We start from the raw sequence: 15,562 nt of genomic DNA, 5'->3' as shown, positions 1-15,562 counted from the left end.
AGAAGAGATGGTGGGAAAAAATTATATATGCTTCCCTGGAGGCATACATGTCAGATGTAAAACATAAGTCAAAGGGAATGGAATATAAAGCTTCATTCCATACCTGTGTCTTGATAAATGGCTGACTATAAGTGTAAGACAAATTAGTTTAGTAGATGGGTCAGTGAACTGGTGACAGGGCTGAAAGTTTGTTAGAAATAATTCAGGAGAATGCTCTGCTATAATAAATGAATCTATGATATTTTTGTAGTGCTTTTAGGGGGATAATGGCTTTCAGGTGAGAGAGGTATGGAAGCAATGACCAGCTTTGTGGCAAAATTCAGATATCCAAAACCCCTTCTTAGTTTGCTATAGGATGAAGTTTAATAAGGTTGAGTGGAAAGATCAGTAGCCTAGAGTTTGGGAATGCGATGCTGGAAAATCAGAAGTGTTATTTAAGTGGGAGAAATAATTTTCATGCTGTTGAGTGCTTCTGAAATTAAATATCTAAACCAATGCTCTAGTGCTCCCAGATTATCTGTGACTTGGCAGAGCTTCAAGTGTCTGGATCCCTTGTCAGACTTTTAAGGGATAAATCTTGCCCACAGAGCTTGGGAATCAATACTTCTGTATTTGTAGGAAGGAACTTGTATGATGTTAACATGCTGTGGAAGAACACACAGAAATCCTGAACCCCAAAAGTTTTCAGTCTAAAACATTTGTATTACAGAAGAGTTCAAGATATGTTTCCTCTAGCTTTCATTGTTGCATTGATACAGCTGATGAAACAATACACTTCTCTGCAGTGTGTTGGGAGGAACGGGCCATTTTTCTATGCTACACCCTTCAGGCAGCATGGGTAATTTTGCTGATAAATGCTAATAGTAATTTTTTTTAAGTTACAGGAATTTTGACAATGACAGTTAATACACTGATTTTCACTTTTAACAACCTTAAGGGATATGGCAAAACCAGGATGAGATTAGGAAGTGTGGGCTAGTTCCAGGATCAAGATGATACCCCATAAAGAAATCCTCCTTGCACCTGTGTGTTGGTTTGCTTTTGTTTAATGAAAGAGCTGGGGGTTTGGCCCAACACATAGCTAAAGGAGTTGAAGGAAGTGATGAAGAGACAAAGGAGCTTATGATTTTTTAGAGATCAAAGATACTTCCACTAGTGGGAATGACCAAACTAGTGCTGTTTCTTATCATCATGTCTGGAAGCCCAAAAGGACATCGGATTCCACAGGAAGATTTTAATCATTGTTATTCCACCTGGAAGACAGCACTGATCAGATGTCATAAAAAATGGTCAGTGATTTGTGTGCTGCAGTTCTGGTAACGGGCTTCCACCCAGCAGCCTTTTGTTCTTGGTTTTGCCCTCTGCTGAAAGCGAGAGTTAGCAACTGGCTTGGCTTTTTCACTCCAAAAAGATCGCATAAAAACCCCAAATTTAAATAGTTTATATGTAGTAAAATGAGAATTTCTTCCCATACATCCCACTTGACAGTGAATGAGGAGGAGAAGGAGAAGAAATTAAGATGAAGGTCACTAGTCACTTGTGACTACCATGCCTCTCCTATACTTTCTGCTAAAGCCTTGAGGGTATAGACAGAAGGCAGCTTAGGTTTGTTATCCTTCAGATAATAGGATCTTAGTCACACATCTTAGTGGGTTAATAAGATTTTTGTGTGTTGGTTTGTAATACGCTTTGACTCCCCCCTCCTTTTGAGTTGGCTTCCTGATAAAATGTGTGCCAGGGGAAAGAGGAAATATGAGGTGCAGGTTACCATGCTGCCCCTTAATTTTAAGAGAGGAGCCCTCTGAAGGAGATAGGCATGTGCCTTTATTTTATAAGTAGGAGGCAGGTAAAATCTAGCAAGTTTTCTTCCTGACAGATAGGAAGGACCCCAGGTCAGAATGTCTTGTAATTACAAAATCTTTATTGTTTTATCCTCCTTTTATCCCCCTCATCTTGGCTTGCTCAGAGTCCTGAAGGGGTGCACTTCCTATCCCTTATTGCTTGGTGGAAAACATCCACCTGTTCCACCAGATCTAATCTCTCCCCCTTTTCCCCTCCAGAATGGTTAAAAAATATAGCAAGATAAATGTGAACTGGAGTTTGCAGGGGAGGGAAAGGTGTAGAGGGCAATGAGGGCCTTTTTAAAGATAAAAACCTTGGGATTTTGTTTTTTAACTTGAGGGGACTGTCATTTTGGCCACAGTGCTGCTAGGCCTAATACCTTCCCTAAAGATATGTAGTGTTAATATGTCTTGACTTATATAGTGGTTATAAATAGTATGGCCCATTAAAAGATGGAATCGTTTGTTTCTGTCGGACTGTTTCCCAAAGGCATGGGAATGTGAGCTGAATGTGCTTTGAACTCTGTGGAGGTAAATATCAGGTACACTCTTCATATATGGAGGGTGTAGTTTAATACAAACAGCTGTCTTTGCACTTCAGTCAGTGGTGAGTCTGCAGCTGGTGCAGATAACTTGTGAGCTAGCTCATCTGCAGCTGATTTGATCTATTGACTGGAGACTCAGTTACAGGTTTTCTGTCCTGCATGGTTCTATTGTTCTTCCAGTCCTGTTACACTCTTCAGCTTTTTCTATCTGTGTGTGGCAGTGCTCTGAATAAGGTCGAGAAAATGAGAATTATCTAACAGTTTTCTCTGGACGAAGTTTCCCTAATCAGGTGGATATGTCTCCCCATCACAATACTAATTTCAGGCTTCTCGGATGATGGACTATGAAACCTGTTTTATGACCAGGGTCACTTGCATTATTTTTACGTAATAGACACAATTTTAGTCTTTCTATGGGGATATGACCATGCAGCTCCATTTTAAGGTTTGTGTGATCTGCTTCTTGCGGAAATTTGCATCAGTGCTGCAGGTCAGCAGATGTTCTCAGTTTCCCAATGTGTTGTTGTGCCAGCACTAATTTCATGGGGATCCTAGGTGAGAATGCTGCAAGAAGTCCCACTTGGTGTAGTTTTCCAAGGTGGAAACTTTATACATTGTTGTTACATCAGTGCTTGTGCTTGTTACTAGGGTTGCCCTGGCTGGCAGAGTTGATGACACCAGTGGGAGCTGTTTCATCTTTAGCTGGTGGCTGTAAATTGGATGGGGGGTGGGGGGGAAGAGAAAAAGAAACAATCCATAATTCATGTTTTAATGACAGTTGTGTGGGGTTTTTTTGTGTGGTAGGTTTTTTTGTTTGTGGGTTATTTTTTTTTTTTTTTTTCTGAAAAGAAATGGGGGAAGGATCTTACTTTGAATATATCTCACTTCTTTTAACAAGTTGTTTTTAACTAAGTCCTCCTCTCTTTGCTAAAATATAACAGTTTTCATTCTGACAGCATCAACCTGTTCTACAGAATATAAAGCCCCAGTGAGAATAGACCTTTAACAGGAATTTATATCCCAGGTCTGAAATGTGCACTTTATATCTGTTATGATCCCTGGGTGCCTGTTAAGGGATTACTTACGTCTTACCATCCAAAGTTTCTTTCCATAAACAAATGAAACCTTTGAGTCTGAGGTTCAAGGAATATGCTCAGATGAAACATGGTTTAACAGCTCTTTGGGGAGAAAGAGATAAGGTGGGAAAGTGAAGAATTGATGACCTATTAACTGTTTCAATTTCCCACCTTGAATTATTGACAACATGTGACATTACAACCTTACAAATTACTGTCTATAAACAGCTCGGAAAATATGACCTTTGCGTTACAATTGGTCTCAAGATGCCTTCCAGCTTATTACTAACAGCTGCTGCTGGCATATTTTGTTGCAGCTGGAGTGGGTGAAAGAATGCAAGGAACTGAAGAACTTTTCTTGTATAATCAGATAATCTCAGATGACAAAATGTACTTGGGTGACGGCTGAAATGTCTCTCTTTGAGACTGGGCTCACTCCTCTGGAGCTTTGGGGTCATCTAATTTTCAGTAAAAGCATCCAATTAGTTAAGGTTAGTTGTCCTTATGTTCTGCACTCTTTCTAGAGCAAGTGGTGATTCTGTTCCTAGATGCTAGAAAGTCCTATGTTACTCTAATTCCTCCCACTTCCTTAACTGTGGTGACCAGTGAGTGCAAGCTGTGAATGGATGGTTTGTCTCATTTGTTCACAGCAAACCAAGTGCACTAAATTCTTGCTTTGTTTTGTTGTTCATGTGATTAACACACAACTAAAGTGTTGTGCTGAATTTGGCCCTGAGATTTCTGCTGATTTGGGAGAAGCTGAGAACACAAGGACTTGATTTTGCATCTTTTCTTCTTAGCACTATTGAGGAGTAACAAGTGACTGAATTAGTGTTGGCAGCCAGAGAGCTCATAAAGCACTTTCTGAATCCTAGGCCTGAGCCAGATTAATTTCTAATTTAACTCCATTAACAGAGGATTGCCATGAGACCTACCACGTTTGTCTACAGAGTGATGCATTTTATTGTCACTTGTTAGTGTAAGATGCATAGGGAGTGCTAGAAGAGTGTTTTCGGGGGAACCAGTATTTGGAAGAATAGATGTCCCCAACAGTGTAACAGAAGACTGTGCTGAATAAAAATAATCTTTGCCCCAAGCTTGCTTGTTTTCTCAGTCTCTGGGAAACATACCTTGTGTCTGTTAGTATAGTGTTGTTCACTGACTGAAGATCAGTCGAAAACGTATATGTTCCCATTTGTGCTGATGCAAAAAGATGGTAGGGTTACGGGAAGTGGGATAGAAAACTTGAATTTGACTCGTGCCCTGTTAGAGCTAGTCAGGGTGGAAGCTGTGATTTAAAGTTAGAGCAGATCAGGACCTTATGAAGTCCATCTGTCCATGCATTAGAGGACAGGGAAGAATGATTTCAAAGACTGAAGACCCAGGAGTTCATCAGAGTAAATATTCCCTCCCTGCCTTCCATAACAAACTCTTTTAAACTCTGCATGCTTGATGTGTGTAATAAAACCAACCTACATCACAGAGCTGTTGTTAGGAGTGATCAATTAATGTTTTCAGGGCACTTTTGGGACCTAAAGGTGAAAGGCACTTATGGTCATAAGTTTCACTACGCCTGCTGCCCCAGGATGAAGGTCTTACTTTAAAGATTCAATTTCTTCCTTGGGGTGAGAGGGAGGCAGTCTGTTATTCAAGGACATCATCCTTATCTCTGTTGTAGTTGCCTTGTGACCATGCAACATCACTCAATAATTCTGTCAAGTATTATCTTTTGCTTGTGACAGAGTGCTAAACAGTGATTTATTGCTTGAATACACATTGCTTTCATGAAAGTGATTTGTTTAAACAACAGTAAAGGGCTAAATAAATTATTCATTGCATGCTAATTTTTCACTTTTATATTCTGTAGTGAGCTTCAGAATAAGCAATCTGGGTATTGTATATACCACATGAATCCTGGGTTTTTGGTTGTGTGTATCCCCCGCCGCCCCCCTAGTGTTCCCCCAGGACATGGTTCCTTTCCCAAGGAAAGACCTCTAGTTTCAGCCTTTGTCAACTTTGTTCCCTTTTGTGATATTTTTCCTCTTCATTCTTTCTTCAGACAGAGTTGGGTGAATTATGTTGAAGTGGAGGCTTGGATTACTGTTTTGGGAAATATTGTGTGTGTGTGTAGTTTATGGGTATTTCTAAATCCTTCAGAAACTTCTGGGTCTTAACCAGGAAGGCAACACCATAAATACAACTTGCAAAGTAGGATCCTAATGTCTGAGTGGCATGTTTTCATAAAGTCTCTTCTTGTGTGCTCCCTCTTTTTCTGAGAGTGTTGTATGCTGCTCTCTTAGCTGCCAGTGGGTATGCTGGAGCACTAGTTTGCACATAAGATCAGGTGTCTGAGAAACTCCTCAGAAGCAAGTTTTTACTTGTTGATATGCAGGCTTTCCAAATTTGCTTCAGAAATGGCTTCTCAGCACTTAATATCTTTGCCCCTTGGCAAAGCCCAGAGTTTCCAGAACGTCTCTGAGTGTTTCAATAGCAAGCTGAAGAGCAGGCCAGGCATAGAACAGTTTAGTGTTTTTCTCCAGTTGACCCCTTCACCCTTTCTGGGTGTCCACTTTAAATCACTGGCAGTAACTGGGTGTTTAAGCAAGAGCTGCTGGTTGACAACGAATATAATAGGGTGTAAGAGAAGAAATTTCCTTCCACGTACTTTAGGGCTTCACCTTCCTCTGGTCTTAATTCTGAAATAATCCCCCAAAGGCCTATGTGGGTATTCTGTGAAATGAATAAACAGACAACTGCATTTTCCCCTTGAAACATGCACAGAGCTCTCATGCTAATGGCTTTTAAGCATCAATGCAATTATAGTGTATAATCGATTCTCTCTTTTGTCTTCTGAAATGAAACCTTGTTTCTTTCTTAACTGTTTGCTTTTGTATTAAAACATTTCAAGATGACAGGCAGTTTTTCCCTTGTTTTCATCTTTCTTCCCCTCTCTCCTGCCTACTTCTGCCACTGGAAGAAAATCTATTATTACATTTACTTCGGAACCTCCGTATCTTTGCTTTTTTTCCTATAGTAATTTACTCCCTGGAATTTCCTTTTACTCCTTTTAATTTATTGGGTTTGTCTTTTTATTTTTTTACTCTGTTAAACATATGTGGAGCTGCTCAGAAATATTTCCATGAAACAGATTCTCACTGAATGAAAGGAGAATATATGAAAATAGATTTCAGTGTTGGAAAAAGGGCTCAAAGCAGGTAATTAATTCCCTTTTATAAGTTATTCAGCACATCAGTGCCTAAGGTGTTTTTCTGGAATGTAGTAGGCCTAGGTTTGGGTCCCTTTTGGAGCCAGGAGAAGCAGTAACTCAATGTCTTGACCTTTGGGCTTTAGCTGTTACAGAAATACAATTTCCTTCTCTCTGCTTTGGTGGTGGTAGTATTTTAAATTCCTTTTAGACCATAATGAATTTCTGTTTCATCCTGATGACAAGCATGAAGACTGGGGCAATCTTTAAAAGATTTGAGGGAGACAGATGCCTCATTTTGCCTCCCTTTATTATAATTCATACTGTTGTCTCCTCTAAAAGTTGTCACCATGCCAGGGACCACTGTAAGCTGAGTATAATAGAAACTGCCATACATCTTGCTCTACTGATTGAATTATACAAGACTAAGAAAGAAAATACTAGTATCCATGTTTGGCAAATATTGAATTTCTTGCCTACAGGTGTTTTTTATAGATGCCAAAAATGCGAATAGCCATAAATAGATTTAGACAAATTAATGAGTGCTAAAGCTATCTATGGTAGCTATAGGAACAAAAGAATTGTCATACTTGACCATATTCATTCTCCAACAGTGGCTAAAATTGCACAAAATTGCCTGGAAAAACTTGCACAAACATTGTGCTTGTATAATTTTATGTAATTGACCTCAGAGCACATTTCTTCTCTGAACTTCTTCTGTCTCCCCTTGAACTGACATTAAGTTTTCAGTATCCACAAAATATGACAGGAAGGAATTTTCCAACTTGTGTATGTAGTATTTTGACCCTCCCAGTTTCACTTGCTGTCCTAGGACTTTTGTACTGAAAACCAGTGAATAATCTATTCAGGACACTCATGACTTTACATATGTCTTGCATATCTCTTTTGTTGTCTCTTTCTTGGATTGAGAGTTGGTATAATTTCTCACTTAAAAAGGCCATTCCACATCTTTGATCATTCTTGCTTGTTTTCTCTGATCCTTTTATTATTAGGCATAATAGTCGCAATAGTTTTTGAATTAGGAAGAGTGTAATCTGTTAATTTCTGAAAGTTAATAAGGGGAAGAGTCACCCTCTACATAGGCAATGTTTAGACAACTTCTGCTATTCCCTTCTGTCACAGATGGGATAGTGGGCAATATCAAGACCTCTTTTCTGTCCATTGAAGGATGCAGAAAAGTGAAGGGATTTTTACTTTATGGATTCTTCATAACAAAGACTGTGGTGAAATGTTGGTAGTCTAGCTGTGAAAGCATGTGGCTGTCCTTCTCTATCATCACACTTTTCCTTTCTTCCTTTTCCCGGTGATGGGTTTATGTAAGGAAGCCTGTTGATCTGCAGTCCAGATGGAAAGCAAATCACAAAGTCTTCATGTCTCCATGGTTCTTGGTACTTGCATAGTTGTTAGAGACTGTGGTAGTTGCTGACTGGTATAAAATTGATAAATAATAATAATATGAAGAACAAGATTTGTACAAGTAATTTACTCCAAATAATGAGTTCTCTCGAGTTTGTCTTTTTTATTCATGAGCAGCCTGTAAAATTCTCAGTCATGAATTATTCAGACTTATTTGTGAATTTATTTCAAAATGTTTCCTCACATAGCTGCCTTACCAAGCAGCTCATTGAGAATATTCCTGTGTTCTGGTTGTAGCCCCTTTTGTCCCCCAATTCTAAAGTTCTGTGCTGTAATGGGAAGGTAGAGATGAAGAAGGGAACAGCTGGGTGTTGCCCATTTATTTCCAGTCTTTGAATGGTGCGTACTCTCAAACACTGCAGTCTAGCCTGAAAAATATGGCTTATTAACACATAATGCATAAGAAAGCTTCATGTCCTTCAGCTTTCTGCTCAATTATAGCAGACCAACGTGCTTGTGAAAACTTAATTTAGTGCTTCTTTGTTATTGACTTATGTTCCTGCTAAGTAGGCGATGGAAAGGATCTCTAGAGTTTAATAAGGGATTCATGGATCACTGCACATTGAGGTGTGCTTAAACTGTCTTGATTGTGGCTGGGTATTTGTTTCTCTCTTCCCAATTAGAAAGCAGTGTGAAAGTTTTATCAGGAGGGTCTTGTAAAGGATAGTTACACCATTTCCATTTTTTACATAGTTATATGTATTACAATACCTTATTAACAAAATATTGTTATATTGAAGACCACTTGTGTTCTGTGCCTGTAAGAGACAGTCCTTGTGCTAGACATTTGCAGCTCATAACAGTAGAGCAACCAAACTGCATATGTGGTGTTTAGTGTTGCAGAAGCTCTGGATGTGCATGCTCCTTGCATGGATGAAGAGCACCACAGGAGAGGAAAGACTGTTCTGACTACTCTTTTCTCAAATTGTTGGCACATCCTGAACATCAGGTTGTAGTGTAGAGTGTGTAGCTGGCACATGACTGAAACTAGAAGCTTTCTATCACGTTCTTAGTTCTCATACAGGACTAATAGTGGAGTTCATGAAGACCTATCTCAGTTATCCTGTGCTGAAAATTAATATGCTTTGAAGGCTGTGTCTCGGGACAGAAAAATCTGCGGTGCTGGACAAGAAGTCAGGACAGAATAGCATCCTGAAGGCTTTCATTGAGTTGCAGGGGTGATGGGAGGGGGGCTGCCTTTTTTCTGGGACTTCAGTGGTCAAAAAAAGATGTCTGATCACTACACTAACAGTCTGCAGAAGAAACTGATTCTCAAACTGATTCAGAAAGCTGCTGTAAGTGGTTTGCAGTCAGGTATTATAAATATTTTATCAAATATACCATTTGCATTGCTTTCAAATGATTTCAACAAAATGTTGAGTAAGGAGCAGTCTGTACACAAGTAATGCTGAGAAATGATGGTGTGCAAATCAGGAAAGTGGACTACTGACTAAATGTTTTTTAGTTCTGTGGCTTATCTCAGGACGGCTGCAGTCTTGACTGAAACAGATGCAGCCATACATGCAAAGTATGGAAGTCTGCAAGCATTAAAGCAGAGGTGCTGGGTTTTGCCTTCATAAGCAAAGGCCTGTTGTGATTTTGAAATCAGCACTTGAGTCCTGTAAGGTCAATCTTTCTGGTAAAGTTTTAGCTCAGTCTAGAGGTAACATTGTAAAAATCAGAACCCAAGAAGTTACAGTGAACACCTTTAAAAATTTGATTGTCTTCTCTTTGAAAAATCTCTATCACCATGGAGCTATAAAAGTTGTTTGTTTGAATTTAGTACCCTGTTGTGCTGTGTAAAGTGGAAAGCATTTGCAGAGAGGACCTGTGGGTAGTGGTGAGAACACAGCTGATAAAATGTATTCAGGATGAGAGTGGGGTTGGTGTAAGTGAGATTGAGTTAGATTATCACAGACCACTTTGCGTCTTTAATAATGGTGATCAAACCTTGAACACAACTATTGTTGCAGTCCACGTCCTTGTTTAGCCTAGCTTGAATAAGTATGGACATGTTATAATATAGTGCACATGTAGCATTCCCAGGAGTAAATTTGCAATTGTCAGTGGGTAGTGTGAAATGTTACAGATCCCTGACCTAGTGTGCTACTACCTGGCTCAGGTACTGGTTTCTGTGTAGCTGTGACAGAAGATAGCTCAGTGTGGGCTTGCTCTCTGTCACACATAGTTAGCAGCAGACAAGTTACACAGACACTAACTGTAGCCTGTCGCTTCCTTCCCAGCGTGTTATGAACCTGATCAGCAACAGTGTGCAGACTTTTATTCACTACCTTTCTGGCCAGCTACTTCACCACTGTTTGATGAGACTATTTTTTGCTAGGGGAGAAAAGTCAGGTTAAAGGTAATTCTTGCTTTACATTTGGAACTAGTGCTGCAGTGAAAGATGGACTTTGGCCAATACTCTGTAGGAGCCTTGCTCGATGCATTTGTAGTGCAGTTGAAAACAAGGTCAAGACAAAGATTTAAGTCAGTACTAAACCTGGGTCAGAAGTGCAAGGAAGGGTGTGGTGGGACAGCATGGACCAGTCGAGCATGAGCGAAGGTAGGTCTGGGAAAAATTTAGCCATGCTTACCCTACAATTTTTCCCAAGATAGCAAGGAGCCTTAGAGAGCCTAAACTGGCACATTCACAGAGCAGTCTCTTCTGTCCAGCCACTGATTTCCATCTTGAAACCTATAGATGGGCCTTCACATCCCAAGTCTTAAAAAAGTCACAGGTCAGGAGTAATTAACAAAGTGTGTTTTCCTTGAAAATACTTTTTTTTTTTGGTTTGAAGAAAAACATAATGGTATCCAAGATGTGAATACCCTGTCCCTCACAGAATAGCCACTGGGAACTGGTTTCCTTTTGGAGATTGGTGAGCCAGGTTGTTGTGGTTTAACCCCAGCCAGCAACTAAGCCCCACACAGCTAGTCACTCACTCCCCTCCAGTGGGATGGGGGAGAGAATCAGAAGGGTAAAAGTGAGAAAACTCATGGGTTGAGATAAAGACAGTTTAAAAGGCAAAGCAAAAGCTGTGTGTGCAAACAAAGCAAAACAAGGAATTTATTCACCACTTCCCATCATTCAGCCATCTCCAGGAAAGCTGGGCTCCATCACGCATAATGGTTACTTGGGAAGACAAACACCATCGCTCCAAACGTGCCCCCCTTCTTCTTCCCCCAGCTTTATATGCTGAGCATGACACCATATGGTCTGGGATATCCCTGGGGTCAGTTGGGGTCAGCTGTCCCAGCTGTGTCCCCTCCCAACCCCTTGTGCACCCCCAGCTTACTCGCTGGTGGGGTGGGGTGAGAAGCAGAAAAGGCCTTGACTCTGTGTGAGCACTGATCAGCAATAACCAAAACATCCCTGTATTGTCAACATTGTTTTCAGCACAAATCCAAAACACAGCCCCATACTAGCCACCATGAAGAATATTAACTCTATCCCAGCCAAAACCACAGGACACAGGTTTAAGTACCTCTTTTGTCAGTCTGTCTTTTCCCAGGTGAGTGTTCTTAACCCACTAAGCCTCCTGTCTGTTTCTTACCTGCTGGGGCTTTTCTACTTTGTATAAGTAACTCAAAACATTTTTAGTGCTATATCTCGTGGTCAGTGCACTCACTGGGGATGTGGTAAACCCAGGTTCAAATATCTTTTGCTCTGAGCTATCAGTGCAGAAGTGATGAAGTTTTGTCTCTCCTTTTTTTCCCTATCTGCTGTGGCAGAATAACCCACTTCAACTGCTGATCCTAATGAACAGACTTTCTGAAGCCTTGCATTTCTATGCAATAGGAAGGGTTATCTGTATTCACAGCAGAGCTGGCATAAGACTGGATTTTCAGCTCCTTTTCATTGTATCTCTAGTTTGCTTGTTCTTTTCTTCTTGCTCTTGTTAGCTTGCATTGATTGGTAAGTGTTAAAGAAGAGAGAAAAAGACACAGTCCCAGAAAACAGAAACAAAGGAAAAAATAAAAGGCGAGACAATATTTTTCATTTCATTACTGTGCTTCTTCACAGCCCCTATTCTGACATTTAGAACAACATAATATGCATGTCTCTATTCATTAGGTTCCTCAGTACTACATAGTGACAGCCACAGAGAGGAAAAGAAAAAAAGAAAAAGAAACAATCTTAAACATGAACTAACCTTTGCAGGCTAAATAACAAAGAAATACGAACAGCAAAGGAGAAATATGTTTTCTGAAAAAGTAAATATAACCAAAATCATGGCCTTGCATAGGTTATTCAAATATCATTACAAAGGGGAAAAGAGAATACTGAACTCTAGGGCAGAAATAATTAATTTTATGCCTAATTACTTGTTTGTTTTGCACATATATGTTTGAGCAGATCTATTGCTAGTATTTGAACCACAGTAAAAGACACAAGGAGACTGCTGAGACTAGAGATAGGCTTAAAGGTTTTTGGGAGCTGATACAGGTCCACAAAAATGAGAAAGCTTGCTATAGGAAAACCCTTATGCGTTTTGGAAATAGGATACCTACACTGGGTGGAGATATGTAAGCTACTATCCAACAAACTGGTGCATATGTATGCTGCAGCATGGTGTCAAATACAAATATTAGCCTGGAAATGTTAAATTTACTAAGAAGTCAGGATACAGCAATATTATTTAGATGTAGCTAGTCTGCAACTAACAGGAATATTTGGATGGGTCCAGGGATGCCTCTACAGAAGGATTGTTAGAGCTATATCAAAAAGAAGTATGATGGAATGCAGCTGGGTTTCCTCTTCCCCCATTAATTCCAAGAGAACTGCAGCACTCTGAGATTGTGTGGGTTTTACTGAAATTTATGGGGGAAGAACTAAAGAGACATTTCAGCTCTCTGAGTGAAATATTTTGATTTCTTATATTGGCATTTTTAATTTTTTTTGTCATTTCATATTCCTTTTGGGGTGTCAATTACATTTTTTTTTTTTCTCAAGTGAGGAGATTAAAATTCTCAATGGAGTCTTCTTTCATGGAAGTTTTGAGATTTGTGAGTTTTCCTCGGTTGGAAAAAGGTAAAAATCTTCAGCAACTTGTGAAAAATAATTCTCAGTCTATTTAACATCAGTAATTACACACTGCTAATCTTGGTATTCCACAAAAATTAGCCTGATTATAATTCTTGGGTTTTACACATGGGGAAGGTCTTTCTTGATTCTTGTATGAATCTTCCTCAAGATTACATCAACCAGTGGCAAAGAATGGGGAGAAAAACCAACTATTTTTCCTATTTACTCTTCTGAGTTTGTGCCTGCTGTCTTCAGGTCTGCTTCTAAAACTACCAGATGTCAAAATATTCATTAGGGGAATATTCATTAGAGTCATTTACATCTCTGGTTCCTCTGGCAAGCAGAGGAGAAGAGGGCCAAGAGAAGGTAACAAGGCTTGGAAAAAGATATAAGCAACTGTCCTGCAACTGTCCAGCTGCTTTGCAGATCCAAGGACGGCTTGAAGCCGAGGGTGCATGCAACTCCCATGTTGTATGGAAGATCTCCATGCAGGCTGGCACTGAATCTCATTGAGTTCACTGCTGCCTTTCATCCGGAGAGTAGTTATTCAGAAAGGCTTTATGCGCACATCCCTTCCTCTTCCTTTTTCTTCTTCCCCTTAATTTTTATTTATTTGTTAAGTAGAGGATTTATAGACCCATTCAGAGGGTGTTGTGAGGAATGGCAGCGGCATGGTTCTGTATCTGGAGCAGACAGCTGCCCTGCTGTCACTGATAAGCATTCCTGGGAGGGTTGAGTTGAAATTTAGCACTTATAAAGCCCTAATTGGCGCAAGCCTTTGCGAAACATATGTGCCCGCTGCAGCTCCGCCATCTGACGCCTCGGCAGGCGGCTGGTGCTTTGCACGTTGGCTGCTTCTTCAAAGAGGGACCCTCCAGGGTAGAGGGAGGCACCTCCCGGATGGCAGTGGGGTTGTGAGTTTTGGGGGACAGAGAGGATATCCATGGTAGGGTGCCCTGGGGAGGACGGGTCATGGCTATTGTGTGAACTACGCCTCTCGTAGCAGGGGATGTGTTTTCCTCTGGGCCCTGAGCCAAGGCACGAGTCACGGTGTGGCTATTTCAGGGGGACATGCCACTCGGTGGGTTGGTATCACCGTGGATGAGTCCCCAGTTGCCACAGGGTGGGTGTTGCTGGGGGGACATGGTGGGGTTTGGGGATGGTGATCAGGGCACCTGGAGGGGCCTGGGGGTAGGGCAAAATGGGGGGGAGCCACTGAGGAAATGGGGACCTGGGGGCAGACTGGGAGGGTCACGCAGGCTGGGGCGATCCTTGGGGAGGCCCCTGGTCTCTGCTCAGGGAGCCTCAGGACTGCCCTCTGCACCACCATGACCAGGCCCCACGTGGACCTCAGGGTGAGGGGCAGCGCAGGGTGGCGGCTCCCCCATGGGGCAGCAGTGCAGGGCCTGTCCCACACCCAGCCAGGGAGCGGGGCAGGCTGGGGGCAGCCCTGGGCATTGGGGACCTCCCTGAGGATGCTCCTCCACAGTCTTCCATTTCTCTGTGGAGCTGTTTGTGTGGTGTCACTGAGATACAAAGTCGGGGTGTCTCCCCCCACCTTGTCTTCTGCCTGATGGGGTTTGCATTTTAATAGCCAGAGTTTGCAGCCAGTTATTTATGGATAGCAGGGTAGGGCTCTCATTTTGGACATAAAGCAGTAAGTGGGCATAGTGGGAGGTGGGAGATTAAAATGGGACCAGATAGTAAGGGAGACTGCTTTTCTTCTGAAGGATGTTTGGTGATGGTCAGCCCTAGTTAATGACTTTTTTTCAGGTGCCTCTCCTTCTCCCCCACCAGCTGCACATTACCTCTGTGCATATAGGAAATGGTTTGGGCAGCCTTCTCCATACTATGAGGGATTTAACACAGTTGTGCTGTAGAAACAGATGTCTGTGCTCTTTCCCCTATACCTGTCTCTGTTGCAGTAGCTACATGCTCACTTATGCTCTCAGCTCCCACATCACCATGCTTTCTTCTGCTCTGTCTCACATGCTGAGCTTATTGGAAGGAGACAGTTCCTGGTGTGGCTGATTCAGGGTCTATCAGTGTGTTAGATGTCGGATGGCTTTTGGCTTTGGAAATAGCAGCGGTGAGGTCTGTTCCTCTCCGCTGGTGCAAGCAGCCATGTGGCTATTCCTCTGCCATGCTGGTGCCAGTTTGCATAGGGCTTATAGAGACTGAATTTCTTTCAGTCCTTTGCTTCTCTGCCAAATTGGTTGGAGTTGGAGATGTTATCAAGGGAGCTAGGGGGATGTGTATCTGTGAGCCTCGTTTCTTAGGAATCCAGGCTGAAAATAATAAGAGGTATATAGATCAGGGTTTTTGTCAGATAAGAAGTGTTGTGCCTCTTTAATTTACTGCGGTTTTAATGGGATAGAGAGGAGGATAAGATATACAGTGACCTGGCAGGAAGAAATGCAAAATAAATTAGT

The 15,562-nt window shown here is 41.4% G+C and overlaps 1 protein-coding gene across 1 annotated transcript in view; it reads left to right on the top strand.

Annotated features, from left to right (window-relative positions):
* The window catches only part of LOC141946071 (VPS10 domain-containing receptor SorCS1-like), a 296,692-nt gene that overhangs the window by 75,623 nt on the left and 205,507 nt on the right, over window positions 1-15,562 (top strand). The window lies entirely within an intron of this gene.

Source organism: Strix uralensis, chromosome 7 (assembly GCF_047716275.1).
Source record: "Strix uralensis isolate ZFMK-TIS-50842 chromosome 7, bStrUra1, whole genome shotgun sequence".
Taxonomy (NCBI): Eukaryota; Metazoa; Chordata; class Aves; order Strigiformes; family Strigidae; genus Strix; species Strix uralensis.
This window is presented reverse-complemented; position numbering and strand designations above follow the sequence as displayed.